This window comes from Suncus etruscus, chromosome 8, assembly GCF_024139225.1.
Source record: "Suncus etruscus isolate mSunEtr1 chromosome 8, mSunEtr1.pri.cur, whole genome shotgun sequence".
In the NCBI taxonomy this organism is placed as follows: Eukaryota; Metazoa; Chordata; class Mammalia; order Eulipotyphla; family Soricidae; genus Suncus; species Suncus etruscus.
The window spans coordinates 51767032-51793412 of NC_064855.1; the positions used below are offsets into that span (position 1 = coordinate 51767032).

The window sequence follows — 26381 nt, forward strand, 5'->3', positions numbered from 1 at the left end:
AGAGAAAAAAAGATAAAAAGTGGGGAAAATAAACAATCTAACTTAAGACAGTGGACACAATTGTCACCGTTTAAGAAAATTTGTGTGTTCCCATCTCTATAAGAACGTGTTTGTATATATAATTTCCCATTTTAATGTGCCTATGCAAAGGAAGAACAGTATCACATGACAAGCTTGGTGCCTATGGGGATGCTAAAACAAGTCCAACAATCCAATTGACTTGGTTCTTATATAAACATTAAATGGAGGGACACTTCAACAAACTTCCTTATTTAACAAATAACAAAGGGAAGGAAAGATAGAGAGGGACTCCTTCACCAAAATACCTTATTGAACAGTTCACAAAGAGGAGAAAAGATAAAGAGTGGGGAAAATAAACAATCTAGCTTAAGACAGTGGACTCAATTGTCACCGTTTATAGGAACTAATCAGAAACCTACTCTGGTAGCAACCACAGTTACACAATAAAAGAAGGAAGAGGCCAAGAGGCCATTGAGAGTAAACAAGTAGGTAAAGAGTACTGGCCTCTTCCGAGCCTGAGAGTCCCATCCTCTCATTTTTATTTTGAAAATATATGGTACCCCCACCCTAAATGGTCTTTTCCCAAACTAAAGGTCCATCCTTCCATGTTATTTTAAATATATATGGTACAGCACCCCCGCGCGGTTTTTGAAATGGAGACCGATGAGAAAAAAATACCAGTGAATGTCACGATGTAATGTCCCAACATACAGCAGTGCTGCATCGGCCCGCCATCCACCGCATGTGTCCCCCACTTAGTGTCGGGAGTGAAAGAGGGAAAGCCTGAGGACCAGGATAGAGTCCACCTGGGTCGGCAACCAGGGAAGTCCTGGAGTAGGGGAGGAAATAGGGGAATGGCTGGAGGCTAGCTTGGGAAAATGCCTGCGGTCTGGGGTGTCCCCTAACCCCATAGCTGGGAAGAACCAGCCTCCAGGATCAAATCACCTGAAGCCAGCTCTCTGCCCGGCCCCTCCCTCTGCTCCTCCTCCCTAGAGTAGGGAGGGGGGCAAACCTGGAGATCCCTAATAGAGTCCACTTGGAACCCACAGCAGGCCACCCGAGGTGGCACCAGGCCAGGCCTAGTGAGTATGACCTTTTTCATAAGATTTTTCAAAATGCTTATTTAGAATGGCTTACTAGAAAGCCTCAATTTTTAGAAAAAAACATCTACTAGAGGTGATTTTTTTTGCATAAAAATACATGAAAATATTTTATTTTGAAAAGGAACTCAAGCTTTGCTGCTGCTGTCTTTTGTATAGAGCTGTTCTTGTATGATCTTAAATAGAAGGGGTGGCTTTTTAAAAGAATCTTTTAGAGTTTGTGTTTCTTATTAAATTCTGTTTGTCCTTACTGTACCAGGAACTACTGCAGACACTTCAATGACTTTACTTCAAAGACAAAACCTAGTTTTTCTTTGGGATGTCTGTATTGAAGCAGTAAATTCAGCTCTAAATGTTTTATTATTACTCTTACCCTAAATTTATATCATTCTTTTATTTTTTATATATTAGTAATAGTGTAAGCATTTACTATGGGGCTGGCAAGGTAGTGCTAGAGGTAAGATGTCCACCTTGCAAGCGCTAGCCAGGAAGGACTGCAGTTCCATCCCCATGTGTCCCATATGGTCCCCCCAAGCTAGGGGTAATTTCTGAGCGCTTAGCCAGGAATAACCCCTTGAGCATCAAACGGTTTGGCCAAAAACAAACAAACAAACAAACAAATAAATAAATAAAATAAGCATTTACTATGAAGAGTTATGTTATTTTAAAGTGTTTTTTCTTCTAGATCCTAAACAGGATTATTTTTGAAATGAAATTATTTTCATCTCAAATTATATTATTTAGGCTATTTACTGTGGTACAGAATAATGTCAGATCTGGTTATTTTTGAATCACAACTATTTTCCTGAAATTTTGCAGGATTTTTTTTTAACCTCTGCACATTGAAATCATCACTCTGTACTGGTTTATGTTGGGACAGTCACTGGAATTTTTTCTTCTTGTTTTCCTATTGATAGTATTGTATGCATATATTTTATATATCCATAACATCCATCTTGAATTGTGACCTTGATACTGCCCTACAAATCTCATTTTTAATATTTTACTGCCTCAGTCCCAACCCGTATTTCTCCCCATCTTCCCATGTAAGTGCAGCTCATGACATGAAGCTCAACACATAGAGTGATGAGTGCAGTTAGAGAAATAACTACACTGAAAACTATCATAACAATGTGAATGAATGAGGGAAAAAGAAAGTCTGTCTCGAGTACAGGTGTGGGTGGGGTGGGGAGGAGGGAGATCCAGGAAATTGGTGGTGGGAATCCTGCACTGGTGAAGGGGGGTGTTCTTTACATGACTGTAATCATACAACTACAATTATATTTGTAATCACGGTGTTTAAATAAAGATAATTTATTAAAATAAAAAAAAAGAAATCATCACTCTGGCCCCTCAGTACATATTTTATTAAATCTCTCACTAGAATCATTTAGAGATTAATTAAATTTGGACAGGATACTATAAGAAAAGTCTGGGAAATGTGATTATATTATTAGGGAAGAACCTTTATAATATGACAAGATAGTATTTACCCAACTCTCTAGGGATTTCAAATATAAGATAGATAAGAAAAATATTTATTATTTTTGTATTTAAAATTATAACAAAATGTGGTTTAAAATATTCAATCAGAAAAGCTATCATTTATTGACTATTGTATGCCAGGCACAATACTAAAATCTTTGTACATGCATTATTTTAACCTTCTAAATATATTTATTAAATTTGATACTGAAATGTTTTATATATTAGAAAAATGAATTCTTTCATAGATTAAGTAAAACTTATAGATTTTCACTATAAAAGCAGAGTTTTTTTTAGAATGTCCTTTTCTCTGGGAAAAAAGAACCAATCAACATGATATGTACAATACAAGTTTATAGCTAAGAGATAGGCATAGGTACAGTGTTTGACTGTGAAGTATTGGCTCATGAATGCAGATATTTCCAAGTCAGAAGTCTTTAAGACTGTTAGCCTGGATTTTTATTATAGTCTTAAGGCTAGATCCTCTCCTAGGATATTTCTTCTTTTAAGGCTTTCACTTGATTCCATGAGGCCCATCTACATTTTAAGAGAAATGTCTTTTGTGAACATTCCTCCTTTCATATATATGAAAAGTTTTCCATTGAATGGCTATTTTACATTTTCTTTATCTACTCATCTGGTATTGGGCATTTAGTTTGTTGCTGATCGTAGCAATAGTAAACAGTACAACAGTGAATTTAAGTTTGTATATCTTTATAAATCTATTTTATTTGACTAGATATCTGAGTAGAATTGCTTTATCACATGGTATATATATTCTTAATAATTTGAGACTTTTCCATAATGATTTTCATAGAGACTGAACCAATTAACTTTCCTACCATAAGGGATCCTCTTTCTCCATATCCTCTCCCTTACTTATTATTCTTATATTTTGAATAACAGCTGCTGACCAGGTTTGAACCTTGATAGTCTAGCCTCGATGGCGAACCTATGACATGCATGCCAACGGTGGCATTCGAAGGCCTTGCAACTGGCACGCAGGAAGGGCTCCGTAATTAAGATAGGCGGCGCGGCGGGAGGCGAGTGTGCAGGTGTCTGCTTTGTAGCTCACCTGGCAACAGGGCTGGACTGGCCATTGGGAGGACTTGGCATTGTGTGGCAGTTTGGGCACTCGGGCTCAAACCCTATCACTTAGGTTCGCTAAGCACTGCCAGGAATAATTCTTGAGCAATGTAAAGTGTGTTTTTCCTCTCTCCCAAAAAGATCTGAAGAGATGAGCAAAGGATTTGAGCAAAATATGGAGTGCAAAGCATTCATGAAAATAAATTACAAAGAATCAGACATGAAACAATGAACAAACAGAAGGCTAATGTGGCTGGCACCTTGTAATCAATGATCATACTGGTTATAAAGTGACGTTGGAAAATTACACCCGAGCTAGATGATTTAAAATTTTGAGGGTCATGTTAAAGATTTGTTACTTTATCCTAAATGGAATGAACAGCTGTGAAGGGCTTTGAGCATGACTGACATGATCTAATTTATGTTTGAAATGATGAGTCTGTTATATGAAGACATCTACTGAAGGAATAAGGAAATGTCATCACCGTGTTTCTAGCTGAATTCAAATGTTGCCCTATCTATCACATTTTCTTACTTTTCATTTTTCAATCCTCTCTCCTCTATTTTGTTACTTGCCATTTTAGTTATGACAATATTCTTTTGCTAAGGATATATGTTTTATCTTTTAATAGACTTATAGCTTTTGAATAGTCCTTCTATTTATGCATATGTTCAAAGCTTAATATGAAATTTAGGTACAGGATAATTGTTAAATGTAGGCTAATTGATTTAGTCCAAGACTAAGGTAGGTTTATTATAGATTAGGGTTAGATTCCCTATTTGGAATAGTTTCCAGGAGCCACAAAAAAGTGAGTATTACTGCTGCAGGCTTTTTAAACATATTCATTTTCATTAAAACTTCATAAGCAGAGTTTAGTAGTTTTTGAGTAATCAGATACCTAGAATTAGAATAGCTGTGTAGGTAAGCTTGATGTTGTTGTTTAATTTTTTCCACATGTTTGGTAGAATTGAATCTTCTCAATTAATTGCTATTTTAAACATTCGGGTGAATATAAATAAAACATGTGGAATTATAGTTTGAATTTGTATTATTTTATTGACCAAATAAATGTAGTATTCTTTATAAAAATAAATGTTTTATTAGCACCTTTTTTTGATTTTGGGCCACACCCAGTGATGCTCAGAGGTTACTCCTGTCTATATGCTCAGAAATCGCTCCTGGCTTGGGGGACCCAATGGAATGCCAGGGAATCGAACCGAGGTCTGTCCTACTCAGCCACGTGCAAGGCAAAAAACCTTACAACTGCACCATCACTCTGGCCCCATTATTAGCATCTTTTATCAAATATCTATGTTGGTCTTTAGCCCATTTTATTAGGTCTTCACTTTTTATTATTTATAAAGCCTAGTTAAATATTCAGGATCTGAGATCATTGTGGGTTGTTTATATATACACATGCATGTATAAGTATTATGCTCACATATGTATATGTGCATATATCTCCTGTTATGGGTTACCTGTTGATTATTCTTTTTCAAAATATAAATTTCACCTTTATCTTTAGTGGTTTGTGTTTCTTTTTCCTTCCCCTAAGTTTTTGTTTCTTTTTTAGTTTTTAATTTTTTTTTGGTTTTTGTTTGTTTGGTTGGTTTTTGGTTTTTGAGTCACACCTGGCAGCACTCAGGGGATACTTCTGACTCTATGCTCAGAAATCACTCCTGGCAGGCTCAGGGGACCATATGGGATGCTGGGATTCAAACCACCATCCTTGTGCATGCAAGGCAAATGCCTTACTCCATGCTATCTCTCCAGCCCATTTTGTTTCTTGTTTAAGATACATTTTCCTCTACCATCATGGGATGATTTCTTGGGTTTTCTAAAAGATTTATTCCTCTTCTTTTTACAGTTAGATTTAAATCCCACTTGGAATTATGCATGTCAATTTGTATGGGAGGCAAGATTAATATTTTTTCTTATCAATATTTATTTGAACTAGAACTATTTGTTGCATAATATTACTTTTTTACCCAGCATTTAAAAATATTTCTGTTTCTGTCTCTGGGGATTTTGAACCTTTTTTTCAGTTCTTTTCTTGGTCTGTGTATTCTTGCACCAGTCCTAATTCTTCATTGGGATTGCTTTGTAAATAGGTTCTAATATAAGGTAAAATGTTATATATTAAGTTACAAAGTAAGAAACTTTGTAATTCTCGTCTGATAAATGTGGCTGTTTTTAAGCTTTAGCATTTTTTTCAGTCAACTTAATTTCTGCAAAAGAAACATTAAATGTTTCTGAGAATTGTACTGTATGGGAATATGTATTGGAGAGAAATGACACCTTTAAAATACTATTTCTCTCTATATAGATCTTTCAGCAATTTTTAGTTTGTAGTTTATTGGCACATTCCTGTGTATTTGAGAGATTTTTGAAATAACTATCAATGACATAACTTAAAATATTAGACCCAAGATATAGTACAGGAAGTAAGGCTCTAGCCTTGCAAGCAGCCTACCCTGATTTGATCCCAGGCATCACTTATGGTCATCAAAGCACTGCCAGGAGTGACAGCAGAAGCACACCTGAGCGCTGCCAGCTATGACTGCCAATAAAACACTTGGGGCCTGAGCAGTAGTACAATGGATAGGTCATTTGCCTTATGCTGTTAACCCACCTTCAATTCCAGTAAGTCATATGGTTTTGTGACCCTGCCAGAAGTGATTCCTGAGTAAAGAGCCAGGGTTGACCCCTGAGCACAGATGGCTGAGGCTCCTTAAAAAAACAAAACATTGTATTGACATATAAATTACAGCTGTAATTCCACAAATTTTTATCAAATAACATTGCCAGATTTGTTAATTTAATAATAGCAATTATAATTCAATCTTAATTTTATTTTTCTTGAGATTTAATCATATAATTTGAAGATGGTGATAGTTTTCTTTTTCAATTTGTATTTCTTTGTTCTTTTTTTTTCTTCCTGCCATGACCTGGGCCTCCCTTTTTTGCTGAATTTATCATAGCAGTTATTCTTATTTTGTTATTACTGTGAAAGGGAAAGTTTTACCATGATATTTGCCTCAGAGTAATTTTTGTTTGTTTTATTTGGGCAGATAATCTTTAGCCTTCAAAAGGAAGTTTTATTTCCATTTAAAGTTTTTTTAGTTATTCTAAACAGGTGAATGTATCTTTATATGATCTTTCTTCATTCATCAAGTAGTTAAATAACCTTTTTCCTTTTCAATAATTATAGTGAGTCAATTGATGGGTATTATCAAATAAACTAAATACAAATAAACATATATTTGTATCTTTATATATAAAATCAGTTTTATATATTGGTGAAAAATTTTACATATTGGTCAAAAATCAGTTTTTGCAAAATACAAATGTAATTTGTATATTAACATATATATTTACATATACAAATTATATTTGTGCATTTAATATATATTTTTAAAAATACAATCAGTTTTGATCAAATGAGTAAATTAGTTTTTCAGATCATAACATTTACTTGGGTAATTCTCATATTAACATAAAGCAATCTGTAATAAACTTGGGGTTGAGCATCAGCAAGGATGAATGCTTTATAAAAAAAAAGTGGATGTTCAAACTTTCTAGTTCCAACCACTAGCATAGGGTTGACTCAGTCAGACTTGCTTTGTTACACTAAATTACCTGGAATGAAATAGAATGGTAGTTGTTAAAGATAAGACTGTAAAAAAGAGTTCGAATTCAATCAGCAAAGATCCTGAATGCCCAGTTACAAATAAAACCTGGTTCTGTAGGCAACTCAATTTAACAGATAAGAAAATAAGTCTTGAGGGGTCATGACCTGTCTGCCATTGATACTGAATCAGTTCTGGCACTTTATAAGGAAAATTATGTAATCCTCTTGATCCTTAATGAAATTTTCTACCCATACCAAATGATTTATCTAATCATTGTAATGATGTTACTTTATATTCCTGAAATTATTTGTTACTATTTTATTTTAAAAAGTATACTCTTCTATGTGTTTTAATACTCAGATGTAAAACTAAATTGATGAGGAGTCAGGGAAGAATTGTTCTTTAGCCATGACAGATATAATAGGCAGTCATGTCATATGATACTAAATGTTAAAACAAGGTCACAGGGCATAAGAGAAAAGGAAACAAGCAATATAATATTCCTGGGTGATGAATGTGAGGGGAAACATCTTATAGATGGTACTTGTTAGGATATTTATCATTTGGTGCTGAAATTTCAATGACATGATAACTAGCTTTTTCTAAAGTAGTTATAAAGAATCTGCATAGGATGTATTCAAGATGTTTTTATTATTCAGTTTTTTCAGTGTTTTCTTAAATAATAGGGAAATGAGCATAAATTTAATTGAAAATTAGGGACATTAGCTGCCTGTTAGTATTTAAAGGGCAGAGAAACTAGAAGAAAGTATTTTGTTTAATGTCAGAAAATGTTTGTCTTGTCATACATTATTTAATGTATAATAACATTAATTATTTGAAGTGAGATAGAAGAATGCTCATATAAAAGAATATAATGTTGTAAAGAAACTTAAACTCATTAAATAATAAAGGCACTTCTTTGAGGTCAGTTAAATTAAGTTTCATCTAATTCATAGACTGACAGAGCTCTACATCCTCAGGAGAGTTTTTTCCAGTATGCATTGGGAAGAAGGTCTCTAAATAAATTTTAGGCTTAGCAGAGGAAAAAAACAAAGTAAAAGAGCTCTGAGACCACTGTGGGTGAGAGAGAGTGAAGGTTACCAGATATGATTTGTCCTAGTACAGAGTTCTGGGCCAGAGATATTAGTCAGTCAACAGGTTGTATTATACATAGTTTGTCAAGATATTAAGTATGAAAAAGCTGGGGAAATGCACAAAAGTTTTCCTAAGTTTGTCTATCATGCTAGAAAATATTGGTAAAATCCTCTTTTAGTTTTCTTTTGGTGTTGAGAGGGATGGTGGGGAGTATTGTTGTAGGGCTGGTACCACACCATTGAGGGTTTATAAATTACTTCTGGCTGTTTCAGGGATTCCTTCTGGTGGTACTGGGTATTAAATTGGGGTTTCCTTTGTAAGGCAGGCTCCCTACCAGTGTACAGTTCTCTAGCCTAGATAAATTATTTTGAAAGATGAACAAGGAAAATAACTTGAGAATGTGTTTGCTCATTGAAACATATTCTTTTTTTTAATTTTTTTATTTAAACAACTTTATTACATACATGATTGTGTTTGGGTTTCAGTCATGTAAAGAATACCACCCATCACCAGTGCAACATTCCCATCACCAATGTCCCAAATCTCCCTCCTCCCCACCCAACCCCTGCCTGTTCTAGACAGGCTTTCTATTTCCCTCGTACATTCTCATTATTAGGATAGTTCAAAACATAGTTATTTCTTTAACTAACTCATTCCTGTTTGTGGTGAGCTTCATGAGGTGAGCTGTAACTTCCAGTTCTTTTCTCTTTCGTGTCTGAAAGTTATTATTGCAAGAATGTCTTTCATTTTTCTTAAAACCCATAGATGAGTGAGACCATTCTGCGTCTTTCTCTCTCTCTCTCTCTCACTTATTTCATTCAGCATAATAGATTCCATGTACATCCATGTATAGGAAAATTTCATGACTTTATCTCTCCTGACAGCTGCATAATATTCCATTGTGAATATGTACCACAGTTTCTTTAGCCATTCGTCTGTTGAAGGGTATCTTGGCTGTTTCCAAAGTCTTGCTATGGTAAATAGTGCTGCGATGAATATAGGTGTTGAATACAACCACAACTTGTAGAAAAACCCACAATACAAGTGTGACAATGGGGAAACAACGCAGGCCAGCACCAGACATAGAGAATGAAGATGGCAACTCTCATGACTTGAACATGACCAACCAACTAGTCAGTCTCTCAGATAAGGAATTTAGAGTCGTAATATGGAAGATGTTCAAAGAACTCAAAGAAAATATAGAAGAGAACACTAATAAGAATCAAGAGAATATGAAGATAGAAATCAGAAAACTCCAAACTGAAATTTCAGGTCAAATAACAGGTCTGAAACACTCAGTAGATGAATTGAAGAAAAACATGGTTGACCTTTCCCGTGGGTTAACAGCAGCTGAGGATAGAATTAGTACACTGGAAGATGAGATGAATAACAATTCCATACAGCAGAAAAAATTGGAAAAAAGCCTTAAAGCAAATGATCAAACAATGGAAAAATTACTCAAAGAATGGGAACAGATGAAAATAGAAGTCTATGATAAGCTCAACAGAAACAACTTAAGAATCATTGGAGTCCCAGAGACCCAGGAAGAAAATCTCCAGGAAGAATCAACGGTCAAGAACATCATTAAAGAGAAACTACCAGAGCTAATGAATAACATGCGATCAAATCCTGCATGCCCGAAGAGTACCAATTAAAAGAGACCCCAGAAAAAACACCCCAAGACACATCCTAGTCATAATGATGAATCCCACAGATAGAGACAGAATTCTGAAAGCAGCAAGATCGAAAAGAGAGCTTACATTCAAGGGAACATCCTTGAGATTTACTGCAGACCTGTCACTGAAAACACTCAAGGCCAGAAACATATTCTTATGTTGGAAAGAAAGAGATAGCATTTATGTTTAGAATAAGCAACCAGGAAGAATAAGCAATGAGGAATATTGGCAAGTGATAAACTAAACACTGTGACTCCCACCTTGAAAAGTAAGTTTATGCCAGGGAGTAGGGTGGTTTTAGAACCAAGTTAAATAATATTGAAAAATAAAGAGATTCAAATACTCTGAACAAATTTGAAAATAAACTAGCTAGTATTTCATGTGACTTGATGAATAAGACCTCCAAGAAAAGATGGTGAACTTTATGACTGTTAATTAAATTTTATTGTTATATCTATTATGTTCTAAAAATTATTTACTTAGGCTTCACTTTTGTATATGACTAAATAGATTCTCTCTACTTATGGTAAAATTTCTAAGTAAATTATATCTTTCAGACATTAAGTAAAATTCCTGAGATTATGTTGTATAATTCTCATATCATACATATATCCTACCAGCTCCACTACCTTTGAACACAAAACCAGGAATAATCCCTGAGCAATGCTCAGTGTGTCCCCCCCAAATCCCTCCACAAATTATTTTGTGGTATTTTACAGTAGTATAACTTTTTCTATTTAGAGTTTAGAAAGTTAATGGTGGAATGAATATAATATCTACAAGGTACTTCCTTTAAAATTGATAATTATGTTTTATTTTTCTTTTACTGACACAGTTACAGGCATTTTTGTCTATCTTTTGTTCAGTCATTTTATTTACACCTAGTAAAAATATACAAATTAAGTTTCTGTGTTTCCAACTTTAAGATATGAACCAATGAGATAGTGCATTTGTACTTGCCTTACACAAGACTGACCGAGGTTGTTCCCCAATGTCCTATATAGTAGTCACCTGAGATTATAACGGAATGACTTCTGAATAGAGAGCCAGGAATAAGCCTAGATCACTGCCAGGTGTTGCCCCAAATTCAAAAGGAACAACAATGAAAAAGGATTTTATCTTGCCAAGTATTTTAGTTGGAAGTGTTTTATCTGCATTGATTGTCTAATAGGGTAAAGATTCTGTTGTTTTACCAGTTTCAGGTAGGACTTGAGTCATTTATCTGAGTCTACATAATGCTCACCAAAGTTCCATATACATTTGAATGGGGAATCTTTTAATAAATAGCAACTAATATGTTTGATTTATATCACATGAATATGATATTTAACTTTATGTTCCATAAAGTTTTTCATCATTTTCTATAGCCCCAGATGGTCTTGCATATACACCTAAGTTAAACTACGAGTACCTAAGTTATGTAACAAACCTCATAATTTTTCTAAATACAATAAACATTATTTGAATATGAAAGTAACCATTTACACTTGATCTTACCCAAAAGGCCAAAAAGCAATTGTCCTCAATGGAGAAAAACTAAAAGCCTTCCCTCTAAATTCTGGCACAAGACAAGGCTGTCCTTTCTCACCACTCCTATTCAACAGAGCACTGGAACTACTCGCTATAGCGATTAGGCAAGAAAAAGATATCAAGGGAATCCAGATAGGAAAGGAAGAAGTCAAGTTCTCGCTGTTTGCAGGTGACATGATACTCTACTTAGAAAACCCTAAAGACAGGACCTCAGATCAGTGAAATAGGCTTGAATACTCAGAGAATGTTCTTCAGACATACAGTCACCTAATTTTTGATAAAGGAGCAAGAAATCCTAAATGGAGCAAAGAAAGCCTCTTCAATAAGTGTGTTGGAACAGCTGGCTAGCCACTTGCAAAAAATTGAAATTAGACTGTTACACCCCACTCAGGAGGGGCACACATCAGAAGCACTTTTTCAGCCTTCTTAGGTGTAGTGCTCTCCTGAAAAGGAATTATTTGCCAAAAAGGCCCACTTAGAGCAGTCAAAATCACTTGACCCTTTGCGTGTATTGTTTGACTATAATTCCAAATGTGACTGTAACTATCTCTCTCTTTATTTTTGACCATTATTGGAAATCAGGCCTCAATATTTCTTTTTAACAAAGAAGCACAGTATCAAATCCCGCCAAAAGTCTCCCACTTACCAGCTCCCTGTGATCTCTGCTACTTTGGCGCCAAGATCATGTTTTTCCAAAAACTTAGCTCATGAGTAAAGCAATTTTCAGTTTTCCCCAAAACTCTAAAACATTTCTCTCTCTTCCCACTTCCTTGAAAATTACCTGGTTTCTCCTGCTTACCCAAAACAAAGCAATTTTCAGTTTTCCCCAAAACTCTAAAACATTTTTCTCTCTTCCCACTTCTTTGAAAATTACCTGGTTTCTCCTGCTTACCCAAAACAAAGCTAACCCACAACAGAAACTGCCCTTTCAACTTCAGTATCGATTCTTTAATATGCAGATTTTTGCCATGGTCTTTCAGTCTGTTTCCCTGACCATCTCCCACTTTCTTTGATGTCAAAAATTACACCCTGCATTCCAAAGCTCAACCCTTAAAAGCTACCCAGCTCAAAAATTAAATTTGTCTTCGTCTTTCTAGACGCAAGTCCCCATGCATTGTGTGTGGTAATTCATTTCTACAATATTGTTCCGTCTTTTCACCATTTCGTGTACCCACTCTCTCCCCATGAAGGTTTCCCGGACTCCACGAAGAACCTGCTTAGGGGTGCTGGCGTCTGCAGCAGAATTGGCGCCCAAAAGCGCTTCTGATGTGTGCCCCTCCTGAGTGGGGTGTAACATTAGACCCCCAGTTAACGTCATGTACAAAGGTAAAATCCAAATGGATTAAAGACCTTGATATCAGACCCAAAACCATAAGATATATAGAACAACACGTAGGCAAAACACTCCAGGACATTGATACTACAGGCATATTCAATGAGGAAACTGCACTCTCCAAGGAAGTGAAAGCAGAGATTAACAGATGGGAATATATTAAGCTGAGAAGCTTCTGCACCTCAAAGGAAATAGTGCCCAGGATACAAGAGCCACCCACTGAGTGGGAGAAACTATTCACCCAATACCCATCAGATAAGGGGCTAATCTCCAAAATATACAAGGCACTGACAGAACTTTATAAGAAACAAACATCTAATCCCATCAAAAAATGGAGAGAACTGGACAGACACTTTGACAAGAAATACAAATGGCCAAAAAACACATGGAAAAATGCTCCACATCTCTAATCAATAGAGAGATGTAAATCAAAACAGCTATGAGGTACCACCTCACACCACGGAGATTGGTACACATCACAAAGAATGAGAACAAGCAGGGTTGGCGGGGATGTGGAGAGAAAGGAACTCTTATCCACTGCAGGTGGGAATGCCGTCTAGTTCAACCTTTATGGAAAGCTATATGAAGATTCCTCCAAAAACTGGAGATCAAGCTCCCATACGATCGAGCTGTACCACTCCTAGGAATATACCCTAGGAACACAAAAATACAATAAAAAAATCCCTTCCTTACACCTATATTCATTGCAGCACTATTTACCATAGCAAGACTCTGGAAACAGTCAAGATACCCTTCAACAGACGAATGGCTAAAGAAACTATGGTACATATACACAATGGAATAATACGCAGCTGTCAGGAGAGATGAAGTCATGAAATTTTCCTATACATGGATGTTCATGTAATCTATTATGCTGAGTGAAATAAGTCAGAGAGAGAGAGAGAAAGACACAGAATGGTCTCACTCATCTATAGGTTTTAAGAAAAATGAAAGACATTCTTGCAATAATAATTTTCAGACACAAAAGAGAGGAGGGCTGGAAGTTACAGCTTACCTCATGAAGCTCACCACAAACAGAGATGAGTTTAGTTAGAGAAATAACTACATTGTGAACTATTCTAACAATGAGAATGTATGAGGGAAATAGAAAGCCTGTCTAGAGTACAGGCGAGGGTAGGGTGGGGAGGAGGGAGACTTGGGACAGTGGTGATGGGAATGTTGCACTGGTGATAGGTGGTGTTCTTTACATGACTGAAACCTAAACACAATCATGTATGTAGTCAAGGTGTTTAACTAAAAATATATATATTAAAAAAGAAAATTAAAAATAAGAATGTAACCATTTAAAATTTATAAAATATTACATAGAACTATTCTTATAAACACAATGTTTGTATGTAATATTTAGAACTTGATGAATGAATGCTATGATTTAAGAAGATAATACCTAGATAACCCTGGGCCCCACAATATAGTGAAGAGAAGCAAAAAAAATAAAGTGGAGGGGAGGAAGACAAAGAAAAATGAGAAATAATTAGAGTTATGAGTTAAAAGGATATAGCTACATTGACAGTGTTAAGGAATAATCTAACATAACATAAGAATATAATACATATGCTATTATATACTATGCTATATTATATTTTATATTATATTATATTATACTATATTATTTTATATAGTATAATAATATAAACCTAGCCACAGAGTCAACAACACTGAAATAATGAAACCCAAATTTTAACAATAGAACTTAAAAAGGTACCATAAAGATGTCAGGATTCAGAGGGTGGATATGGGAGGGAACTTGTGAACATTGTTGGAGGGAAATCGATACAATACTACTGTTGGTCAGACTGATGTTGGAACCACTGTAGCAAGGGTCCTCAAACTTTTTAAACAGGGGGCCAGTTCACTGTCCTTCAGACTGTTGGAGGGCCAGATTATAGTAAAAACAAAAATTATGAACAAATTTCTATGCACACTGCATATATCTTATTTAGAAGTGAAGAAACAAAATGGGAATAAATACAAGATGTGGCCCACGGGCCGTAGTTTGAAGACCCCTGGTAGAAGCTACTCAATGAGGAATAATTTTGTAAGTCACAGTGCTTTGATATTTTATTTTAAAAATTCATTCATTTAAAAATGAAATTATTTAAAATAAATAATTTTATTTAAAAATCATTTCTCAATGTTAAGAAACCTTCATAAAATATATTGGTGTGAAAATATTTACACTTTGCAAAATGTATTGAATTTTATTGTTTCTGTTTTGACTATTTTAGAGGACAGTAGTTGAAATAAAATTGCTACTTTCTAGTAGAAATTTTAGTCAGTAAGGTATAAGTGAATTAAGAAATATTTCAACTTAGTTAACTAAGAAAGATTTTCTCCTCTAATCCCAAAATACGCCTACAACAAAGTCTGAAATACTTTCAAAATAAATTTTTGTTTCTTCTTGTTATTTTTCATTATTACAAGTAAAAATATTTTATACTATATAATGATGTAGTCTTATCTATTTACTTACAAATAATTAAAGTAACAGTAAATTAAGGCTACTTTGATACTGGAACGAAATGAAAAACTAGGAGATAATACTGTTCTAGGTAAAAATTAAGAGCAAAATAAAAATTGTAATTGTTTCCTAAAAAGCTTTTGTTCAATTTTTATATTAACTAGATTAAACTATTTTTTTTTTGCTACTGGTGATTAATCAACAAGGCAAGTAAACCTGAATTTAATTTGATCATTTTATTTCCTGATCCTTTGTTCAAAAACTATTGATCTTTTTTATGATTGTTGATAAATGTGGTTGCATTAAGTTTATAGCAGAAGATCAATGTTTTAAAAATTGAAACAGTATAGGTTTGTATTGATTAATGTGGTTAAATCAAAATGAGAGGTTTTGTAACAGCTTTCTTAGACAGGCTACTCCCCCATAATGGCAACCTATCAATTTTAGCTTTCCACTGATAAATCAGCTTGAAAATTGGATGTCAAATTTTTTTTCACTGAAGGAGTGATTTTTTTCATGCCCTTTAACCTTTTCTGATGCAATAGATTGGTTTATAAGACTGAGCTATATCTTACAGAAAGCAGTTGTCAAATTGGCATTTGGATAGATTTTCAAATGATTATAACATTTATTTTCATCCAGAGATGAAAATAAGTATGCAGGCTTATCTATGATCTGCCTGATATTTTCATCTTAAGGAAAAATTCAGTTACACATAGAAAATTAAGTTCTCTATGGGAATCTCTGAATTTCAACCGAGTCATAACTCTATGATATTTTCAGAAGCATTTTAGTTTGTGCATTAATATTACTTTTTTTCCTCGTGAACTCATCCTCTTTTTCTTTTCTTGAAAATTACTAATGGGTTAATATGATTACTTAGATGTTAGAATTGTGGAGTGCTTTAGGATCAAAAACAAAACCTGGCAACAACTTCGTTTACAAGAAACAGTTATAAAGGATTTGAAATAAAATTAGGAAAGATTTGATGAACAGCACAGAAAAATAGGCCTAATTTGGGTTTAATGGGATAAACCTCAGTGACAGCAGACTGTACCCATGCTATACATTCAAGCCCACATGGCCTACTTTAAGTTGCCCTGAGTAGGTATTGATTGTGAACTTTGTTGTATAATTACTTTTCGCTAGCAAAAAAAAAAAAATCATGGTATATTGATCTAGTTGGGAGTATCTGAGTAGCAGTTTCTCTTGGCTAGCAGTGAGTGTCATCTTTCAGCCATGATAAATGGTTAACGCTTAGGCTCAGCATAATTGCTTTGTGGTGAAATGAACCTCCTCTACCCTTCTCCTTTTCCCGTCATGGAGATAGAGTAATCATCTGTATCTCAAAGCCATGATTTACTGAACTAATCACCCTCTTAATAGAGGGAGATTCCCCCCACCCCACCGTATGTCCATTTTTTGCTAACGGAATCAGAAACGTATTATCAAATAATGGAATTTTAAAAAATTAGAACCCACAAGAATCTGTCTTTTAAATCAGCCATCAATTATTCCTGGCCTATGATTTTTACTTATTTCTTTTCCACTCTGCTAGCTAATCTTTAGTATTACTCTGAAAGGTGATTTGAAAAAGAAAAGATAGAGGTGGTCAGCCTTAGTTTTTTTTTTTTTTATAGGAATACAGTGAGTAATTCCTAGTTTTATGAAATTTTCTATACTGAGAAAATATATAACTTTGGTTTATTTAGTTTAAACATATTTTAGAAAACATTTTTTGGTTCTTAGTACTTTGTTTTCTGTGATTTTAGTAGGAGCTATTTTATTCTTTTTGTTATTGTTTTACCTCCAAAAGAAAATAAGGTAGTTTGGCTGTAAGGAAATTATACTCCCTGTGAGTTTTGAATAATTATTCCTTAATTTTTGACAACAATGTTTTAATGTGTTATCAATATTTTATTAAACCGATGAGATTTTGCTGAAAATAGATCTGTGTTTACTTGCCAGTACTCAAACATTGCCCTTGGGTAATGACTTTTGCTTAAGTAATGTTATTTAAAGAATATCTGGCAGCCATTTTAGATCATTTAAGACTGCTGTAAAGGGTTTGGATAAAGGTCATTTTCGATGATTGTGCTTAGTTAAATAAATGTGAAAGGGTTCACAAAGGGAATCTTTCTTTTCATTGTGCTGTCATAAATTTCCTCTTAGTACATGTGGGAATACTGAGTAAAGTGAAGTTTTTCTGCTTTAAAGGCAGTGTATTTTATATTTTCTTTCTGTTTATTTTCTCATAATTCTGTTTATTCCCACAGCAGAGCAAAAAGATTTTATTTCATCATAAATTTTGACAGTTTGTGAAAACTCTCATAGATATTTTTCTCCAAATGTTTGCAAAGGGTAGGAGTCTTGAGGAGGAGTGGGTTTTTTCCCTATCATTAAAAATAACTACTGTAACCCCTCCCCAATCTAATGTAACCCTAATTCAAAGTTTGCTCCCACTGTGGCTGCAGCTGATTCTTGCTATTCAGAACTGAATAGTGAAATCAATGCTTGATCTAACAGAATGGAAGTAATTCTGTTTACATCATATAGTCATTTCCTATAACTTGATCAGCCTTCCGTTACATACATGATCATTTTGAATTTATTTTTTATTCAAAGTAAATATCATCCCAACTTCTGCATTGAGGTGTGCTGTGCTGCTATAAGCATTGTGAATGCTCATCACTATAGCTCTCTTTTTGTTTTTTTTTTTCACTATAGCTTCCTAAGTTAATTATTGCTTTTGTTCTCTCGAAGGGAATGCTGCATCTTTAATCCAAGAAATATATTATTTTAATTCTAAAAATATAATACCCTCTGCAAAGACATCCCTTTATTCTTAGTGTTCATGCACTTAAATTCTGAAAATTATCATTGCCCTGCTAATATTTTCTTAAATATCTTTCAAACAAGATTGGACTGAAAGCAGTGTAAGCAGCACTGTAGCTGAATGCTCCAAAGGTCAGAAAACTACAATGAGTTTGATGGAAAACAGCCTTTCTATTTCCTATTTTAAATGGGCCCTACTTTGATTACAAGCATTTATTATAATTATCAAGAGATTAGTCTGTTGTTATAGAATCTTGTAATGGACCCATTTAGAACAAATATAATGGCAGTTGATTCAATTTTGCCAAAGAAAAGAGCACTGATAAAAGGGTCCTGGTTTGTACATTGTTCCATAGTTAGTTAAGCATAGTAATTTTATTATTCTATCTTAGTTCATTTCCTTTAGTAGTTTTTGTGACTAGAGCTATAACAGTTTAAATAAGTAACCTATCCGTTTGCTTTTCCTATTGTATATTTATTTTAGATTTCTATATGTATGGATGTTTTTATGAAAGTAGGAAATTCTGCATATAACCTTTCTTTTAGAATTTTCTTTACACCTGTATTTTCTGCCCTAAGATGAATTTTAATATTATTATTTTATTTGTAAAATTTGTATGTAGGCTACTTGATTCACTTATTCATCATAATCAATATATGTGAACTCACTCTTCTAGTTTCATTAAAATAGTTTTATTGAAATAAAATATTTCATTAAAATAAAAATGATATAAAATGCAAAGGAGATTGGCTGACTCAGTTTATTCAGTGATAATATATCTGTCAAAAGTGGTAATAGTAGGGCCGGAGAGTGTTTGCCTTGCATGCAGAAGGTCAGTGGTTTGAATCCCTGCATCCCATATGGTCCCCTGAGTCTAACAGGAACAATTTCTGAGCATGGAGCCAGGAGTAACCCCTGAACACTGCCGGGTCTGACCCAAAAACTAAAAAAAAAAAAAAAAATGGTAATAGTAGATACTCAGGGTAAATATATTTTAATATGTTTCCTTATTTCTCAATGGAAAATACAGACTTTTAAAAAATAAACTTTAAAAAAACTCTTATTCTTTTGAAGGTCTCATTTATTTGGAACTGGACATAAAAATAAAAGTGAAATATTTTGTAAAATAGTAAATCCTACTGATATTATTGTTGTTTTTCTAGACTAGCAACTAGTGGAATTGCAAGGTCTTCTAAATGATAGATAAAATAAAAGATTTAGGAAACTCATGACTGAAAAGCAGAGAAAATGGAATTGAGGCAGTTAATATTATCTGTCAAATAGTAGCAAGGTAGATAGAAAGCTGAAATACTGAGAAAAGAGGATGTTAATGCTATTTTAGAGGTTATCAACTTCCTGAATACAAAGATTACCTAATATATTGATAGGTATATTGGACATATAGGCCTTAAAACAAACTTTTAGAAAATTGTTATTTAAGTAATAAAGTAGTACTTTTTAAATTGTGGGTTTATATTTCTTTTCAGTTTTTCACGTAACTTTATTTTTGCTTTATTGTATTTATTTTTTATCAACATTCATAATATTTTTAAATTTTGTCCCTATACTAAAGACTGAGTAGCAGCAATGGTTGTCAATTTTTAAATCACTTGCTATATTTCAAAAGTAAGCTTTAAGAGTAATTTAAAATTTCTAGAGAATAAATCAGTGCAAGAAAGTGCCTACACTATATATATATTTTTCAATAATACTTTTACTAAAGTCATGTACACTAATTAAAAACCAATATTTTAATTAATGAGCTTGTATATATTGTATATATGAGAGAATTTGAAATTGAATATATACACTGGTTTATACAGATATAATGGAATTATTTTCAAAGACAAAACATAATTGATTCCGAGTATTCTAAAATGTACACAGGAACAAAGAAATAGTATAACAAGAAGGTGTTTGCCTTGCACACAGCTGCCCCAGGTTCAGTCCCCACCACAACTTTGGACACCTTTACAAGTGATCCCTAAGCTCAGAGACAGGACTGAGTCCTGAGGAATACCAAGTGTGACCTAAAAATACAAATTTATGATAAATTCTTCATGTTTATACTCTTCCATTTATGAGCTCCATGTTGATTTAATAACTTAACTTAAATAACTTTGATTAAAAAGTATGTCTATACACTCAGTGTATACATGGGTATGAATGTACTCTGGCAAATAAGAATTGCACAGGAATGAAATATGTGTAGGTAAATAAGAATTGTGGAAATGTGGAATATAAAAGGATTTAACAGAAGTTTTTTTCTCTGAGTAAATTTTCTAAGAATTATAGTTAAAAATCCATAAAAATAAAATTAAGAGATTTATATTTATTGGCCAAATAGTATATCTATGGAGCCAAAGTGATAGTACGGAAGGTAGAGCACTTGCCTTTCACATACTGAGGTTTGATACCCAGTATCCTCTAGAGTCCCCAGACCCCAGGAGTGATTCCTGAGCTCAGAGCCAGTTATAAATCTTTAGCTACGCCAAATGTGATCCAAAAAGAGAAAAGAAAATTGCACTTTTGTCATTGATTCTATATATCAGGTCATTCTTTCTTAATTGTTACTCTTCTCTAACTACTCACACCTGTTAAATTTATAATTTAATGGTATAGAATTTCATGTATATTCCTTATCTTAAATGTGGAAATGTAACATATAAAACAACTTTTATTAATACACTATTCTGTGTTGGAAATAGTGCTATTAGTAGAAAAAGTTGAAAATACTTAATTTTGGGAACTTCTACCAATGTGACTTCTATACAATGCTTTTATGTCTTTATAATTTATGATGCTGTTTTAGAAATGTATTTGACATAATTTGTGAAAATTGATCTATTGTTTAGGTATTAAAAAGTTTAACTCAGGGGCCAGAGAGATAGCATGGAAGTAGAGTATTTTGCCTTGCATGCAGAAGGACGGTGGTTCGAATCATGGCATCCGATGTGGTTCCCCAAGCCTGCAGGAGAGATTTCTGAGCATAAAGTCAGGAGTGACCCCTGAAGGCTGCCAGGTGTGACCCAAAAACCAAAAAAAAAAAAAAAAAAAAAAGTTTAACTCAATGAAGAAAATAAAAAAGTTTTCTACTTTTGTCAATAATATATAAAATTACTACACCCTGTCACTTCCAAAGTGTGCACAACCTGCAACTATATGCCGACTTCTCTAATTCTAGTCTTCTTTCCCTCTCACCTCCCCAAATTGTTTGGAAATTGGTGATGTTTGGGATTTTTTTAAATATCTTTTTCTTTTTTGAGAAATCTTTGTGTTCTTGTAAAACTTTTCTTATATTCCAAAACTGGCTATCAGTATTTAGTTGAGATACTATAGTTACATTGTCTTCTTATGTTAGCTTTTCTTAAACCTTTGTAGCATATTTCAACTTTACTTTTTAAAGAATCATTGTTTTCATTGAGGGCTTCTGAAATTCTTCTGAATTTTTGTTAATACGTTAGATTCTTCAGCTTTCCTGCAGGGGGCAGCATGCCATTGCTGTTAGAATTCACCTTTATATTGACATGTCTGGGAGGGGTGGAAAGTAAGATTAATTTAAAAAAAACACACACACAGAATTATTCAGTGTCGCCAGGTGGTGTGTATGTATGTATGTGAGGGTGAGTGTGGAAGTGAAACATCCTAGATGGTGTAGCATGCCACTCCTCTAATGTTGCAATTACTCCTGACCTCCATTTATACCAAAAGTCTGCTTTACAGTTCTTTGCATCTGGACTATTCCCTGGCTGCTTTCTACTATTTGAAGGGTGGATGCATCTCAGCTGTTTCAGTTGTTGCTAGCCTGAAACATCAGAAATCAAATTTACTTTTACTGTTTCTGTTTTGCCTTTTGCCCAGAGTTTACACTATCAGCATAGTCTTTGATCCACATTAAGTAGGTCACTGATTTTATTTCACTTTTCTAAAAGTTATGTGAATAGTAGTGATATCTTGTATATGTCTATAAGATTATATTCATGGAAAGATTAAATACCCCCATTTTCATGCCTGGTTCTATTAAGTATACCCTCCCAGTTCCATGACCTGGGTATTCACCTTCAAGTATATTGATGCATGTCTCGAAAAAACAGGCTGATATATTTTTCTATGATATTTCAGTTTGAACTTTAGTGAAAAGGTTTGCCTATATGCCTCTTTACTATTATTGATAGTTTATTTATTTATTATTTAGTTTAGTTATTTTTCAAGTTTTTGTGTTTCTATATTACAATAAAATTGCCTCTTTGTATAGATTTGCAGTATTCTATAGGATCTTTTAGCTCATTTCTTAATTTCTACTTATCTTAAAATAATTTTTTCTCATTGATTCAATAATTTTATACAAATATTCTAGTAAGTAATTCAACATTTTGTTTGAAACCTTTCCAGTTTTCTATTTGTGGTTTGTTTCTTATTTTGTGTCATTGTAGTCAAAACGTCTCTTGCCAGAATTTCAGTTTTCAGATATGTCTGGAAATTTATTTTATGTCACAACATATAATTTATCTTTGAATATATTCCATTTTTATCATGGAAAAACTCATTTTTTTTAGGTTAGTATTGTTATCTGTTGAGATCTCTTGATCAGTCAAATGATCTAGTTTATTAGGGGGCATGTGGAGAGCTCCCCTATAGCTCTCTGGGGCTTAAAGTTTATTAGGGGGCATGTGGAGAGCTCCCCAGTAGCTCTCTGGGGCTTAAAGGTCACTTGCAGTGGCACTTACTCTTTCTGTGCAGCCAGTTCAGCGTGGGCCTAGAAGTTCTGGGTGCCAAATAACTAGATCCGCAGTTGCTCGGGGCACCAAGTTTCAGCCATTCAAGCTATCTTTCCAGCCTGTTCAAGATCATATTTCCTTATTTGTTACTTTTTGTCTATTGATATTAGTAATGTGTCTAAAGTTACTTAAATCTAAGTCCCTAATTTGGTCTTTCTTTATTCACTCCTACAAATATACCTGTGTCACATGCACACATGTACATATAATGATGGCTTTATATTCTTCAGCAGGCTGTTACCTTTATAATTATCCATCCTTGGCAACTTTTGGCTGAAAGTATGTTTTTTTTTATTAAAGAATAATAATTTTTCCTTTTCCTCTTGGTCTCAGTGGTCTTATTCCAGACTTTCATTAAGAGTTTGCATTTGAAAATCTGGAATAAGACTTTCATTAAAAGTCTGTTGGGCTAGAACAATAGCACAGCGATAAGGCATTTGCCTGGCACACGACCAACACAGCATAGATCCCTGCTCAAATCGTGGCATGCTATATGGTCCCCCACGCCTGCCAGGAGCGACTTCTGAACACAGAACCTGGAGTAACTCCTGAGCGCCATCCGGTATGACCCAAAAAACAAAAACAAAAAAAAAATAAGAGTTTGTGTTTGCCTTTATATCTGCTAAGAATTTCTTTCATGGATATTGTAGATAGATTCTCTTTTTTCTTTTAAAATTCATCTATTCTCTTATTTTGTGGATTGACACTATTCATATTGCTGATAGCTATAGGTAGAGGGAGTGTAATTTATGTCTTTCTACTTTTGATTTCTGGTAGTTTTGTGTATGTTTCTGGCATATTTTTCCTTTCATCAATTTCTGTTTTCCTTGTATTAGGCTACATTTCTATATGAATTCCCTAAATATTTTTCCTCAGTGTTTCAGTTCTTGATATTTTTAGTACCATGAGAATTGTATATACGACTTCTTATACATAGTGACTTTCTGTGCCAGGATTTACTCATCATCATACATAAATTAGTTTCTGTCCTTTTCTTTATATATGGTTCCCCATGCCACCGGGTGCGATTTCTGAGCACAGAGCCAAGAGTAACCCCTGAACACATGGGTGTGGCCATCAGAAAAAGTGATTCTGGAAGACTTCTTTTTTTTTTCTTTATAATTCTTTATACTAAACGATTGAACTATATTTGGCATTTTTTATATGTTTAGTAGGAAGCACTATGATCTAGGACTGAATTTCTGTTTTGGTTTTCAGGACTTTGAGTTTATGAATTTAGAAATTTCAATCTATAATATGATTCTCTTAATCACTATCTTATGGAAAAAGGGAGAACAGCCTGAGTATAGATAGAATAGATAGAATTTAAGACCAGGCTGGATCCTAGTCTCAGAACAAAGGCTTTAATTCCAAATATCTCTTCCAAGTCCACCTGATGGTATCTATTGAATGTTTCTCCAAATGTATATGTATTTAGATATCTAAGGCTTGGGAATAGGGGAATTAGCCTATGTCCAAACAGTTGAGAATTCAGTTTCAGTTTTTGTCACATCACTCAACTTTGGGTGGCAACCTGGATCTTTTACTCTATTAAGGAGATACCTGGACTGGTGAAGACCTCAATGGCCTCAGAATTCTGATCTTACTGGTACATCCTTTATTAACTGCACTGTTCTAACATTCTCCCATACATCCTGAATTGCCAGGCATTTTTCTGTAGTTTTCAGCAATTGTGGTTAAGCTCGTGGTGGTAGGCAGATTGCACCAATCACCAATGAAAAGGAAGGGGACCCAGTCTGTTCTTTCCACTGCTAAAATCTCTGAAGATGTGCAGTTGAATCATCAAACCTTAGGAAACTATGAATATCCTCATTAATCCTAAGAATAGGACCTCCCTAACTTCAGTCCTTGAGACTTAATAAAATTCTGGTATTGATATCCCACTTGCTGATACAAAGATTATGCTGCTATGACTCTCAATCTTGCTTCTCTGTCTTGCTTCTATGACCTCACTGTCCTCGTTCTAGTCCAACCTTTCTGGAAAACAATATGGAGACTCTTCAGAAAACTGGAAATTGAGCTCCTATATGATCCAGCAATACCACTCTTAGGCATATACTATATTAACACAAAAACACAATACAAAAATGCCCTCTGAATGCCTATGTTCACTGCAGCTCTATTTACAATAGCCAGAATCTGGAAACAACCCAGATGCTTGACAACATATAAGTGGCTTAAGAAACTGTAGTATATAGCGTATATATACATAATAGAATATTATACAGCTGTCAGGAAAAATGAAGTCATGAAATTTTCCTATACATAGATAGATATGGAAACAATTATGCTGAGTGAAATGAGTCAGAGGGAGAGAGATAGACACAGAATAGTCTCATTCATCTTTGAGATTTAAGAAAATAAGACAGTATGGTAATAATATTCAGAAATAAATAGAAGGACTGGAAGATAATAGAGAGCTGGAAGGACCAGACCATAATATGAAGCTTACCACAAAGATTGGTGAATGCACTTAGAGAAATAACTACAACAACTACTATGAAAATGATAATGAGTGAGAGAAATAGAATGCCTGTCTCGAAGACAGGTAGGGGATAGAGAAGGAGAGAGATGGGTACATTATAGGTGGGAATGTTGTACTGGTGAAGGGTGTTGTACATTGTATGACTGAAACTCAATCATGAACAACTTTGTATCTGTGGAAGAAAATAACCAACTGTATTATGAACAACCTATAACCATGGTTTTTTTTTTTTTTAAATAAAGAATCTGGTTTCTATGATCCTGTTTGTTTCCAAAGCTTTCTTCATTAAATAGGTAAAAATAAAACAAAATTTTGTTATTTTCTTTTTAAATAAAATTCACGTTGGAAGGGCTTGGGGAATGCATCAGTGGCCAAAAAGAAAAAAGGATTGTGGCATTGTTACTTTAACTCTGACCTCAATGTCGTTATTCTACCAGTGTGAATAAGGAAGCCAGTGTGTCTTACACAGATATTTAATTGGTTTCCTATTGTGTTTTATGTGCATTAGCCTTTGATGTAGTTTATTCTGCCATGTTTTCTAGTGTCCTCAGGATTACTCACTTTCCCATGTGACTATATCACAGGGTGAGTGCTTATTTTCCTAACCCGTGTACACATCTTTCTTTATCCTGCAAAGGCTTATTTCTATCAATAGTTAACCCTCTTCTGCAGCTGAATTTATAATTTACATGTACCCCATGGCATATTATATAACTAGTGAACTAGTCACCACATCAACTGTTTATATATTTTTCCTCCTTTCTACAAGACTAAAAGTAATCTTATAAATGGAGGAGAATATTCTTTTCAACATCCATTG

At 34.1% G+C, this 26381-nt stretch overlaps 1 protein-coding gene across 2 annotated transcripts in view; it reads left to right on the forward strand.

Moving 5' to 3' along the window:
* NBEA (neurobeachin) overlaps positions 1-26381 on the forward strand; it is a 697365-nt gene that overhangs the window by 349948 nt on the left and 321036 nt on the right. The gene's annotated exons all lie outside the window — the stretch shown is intronic.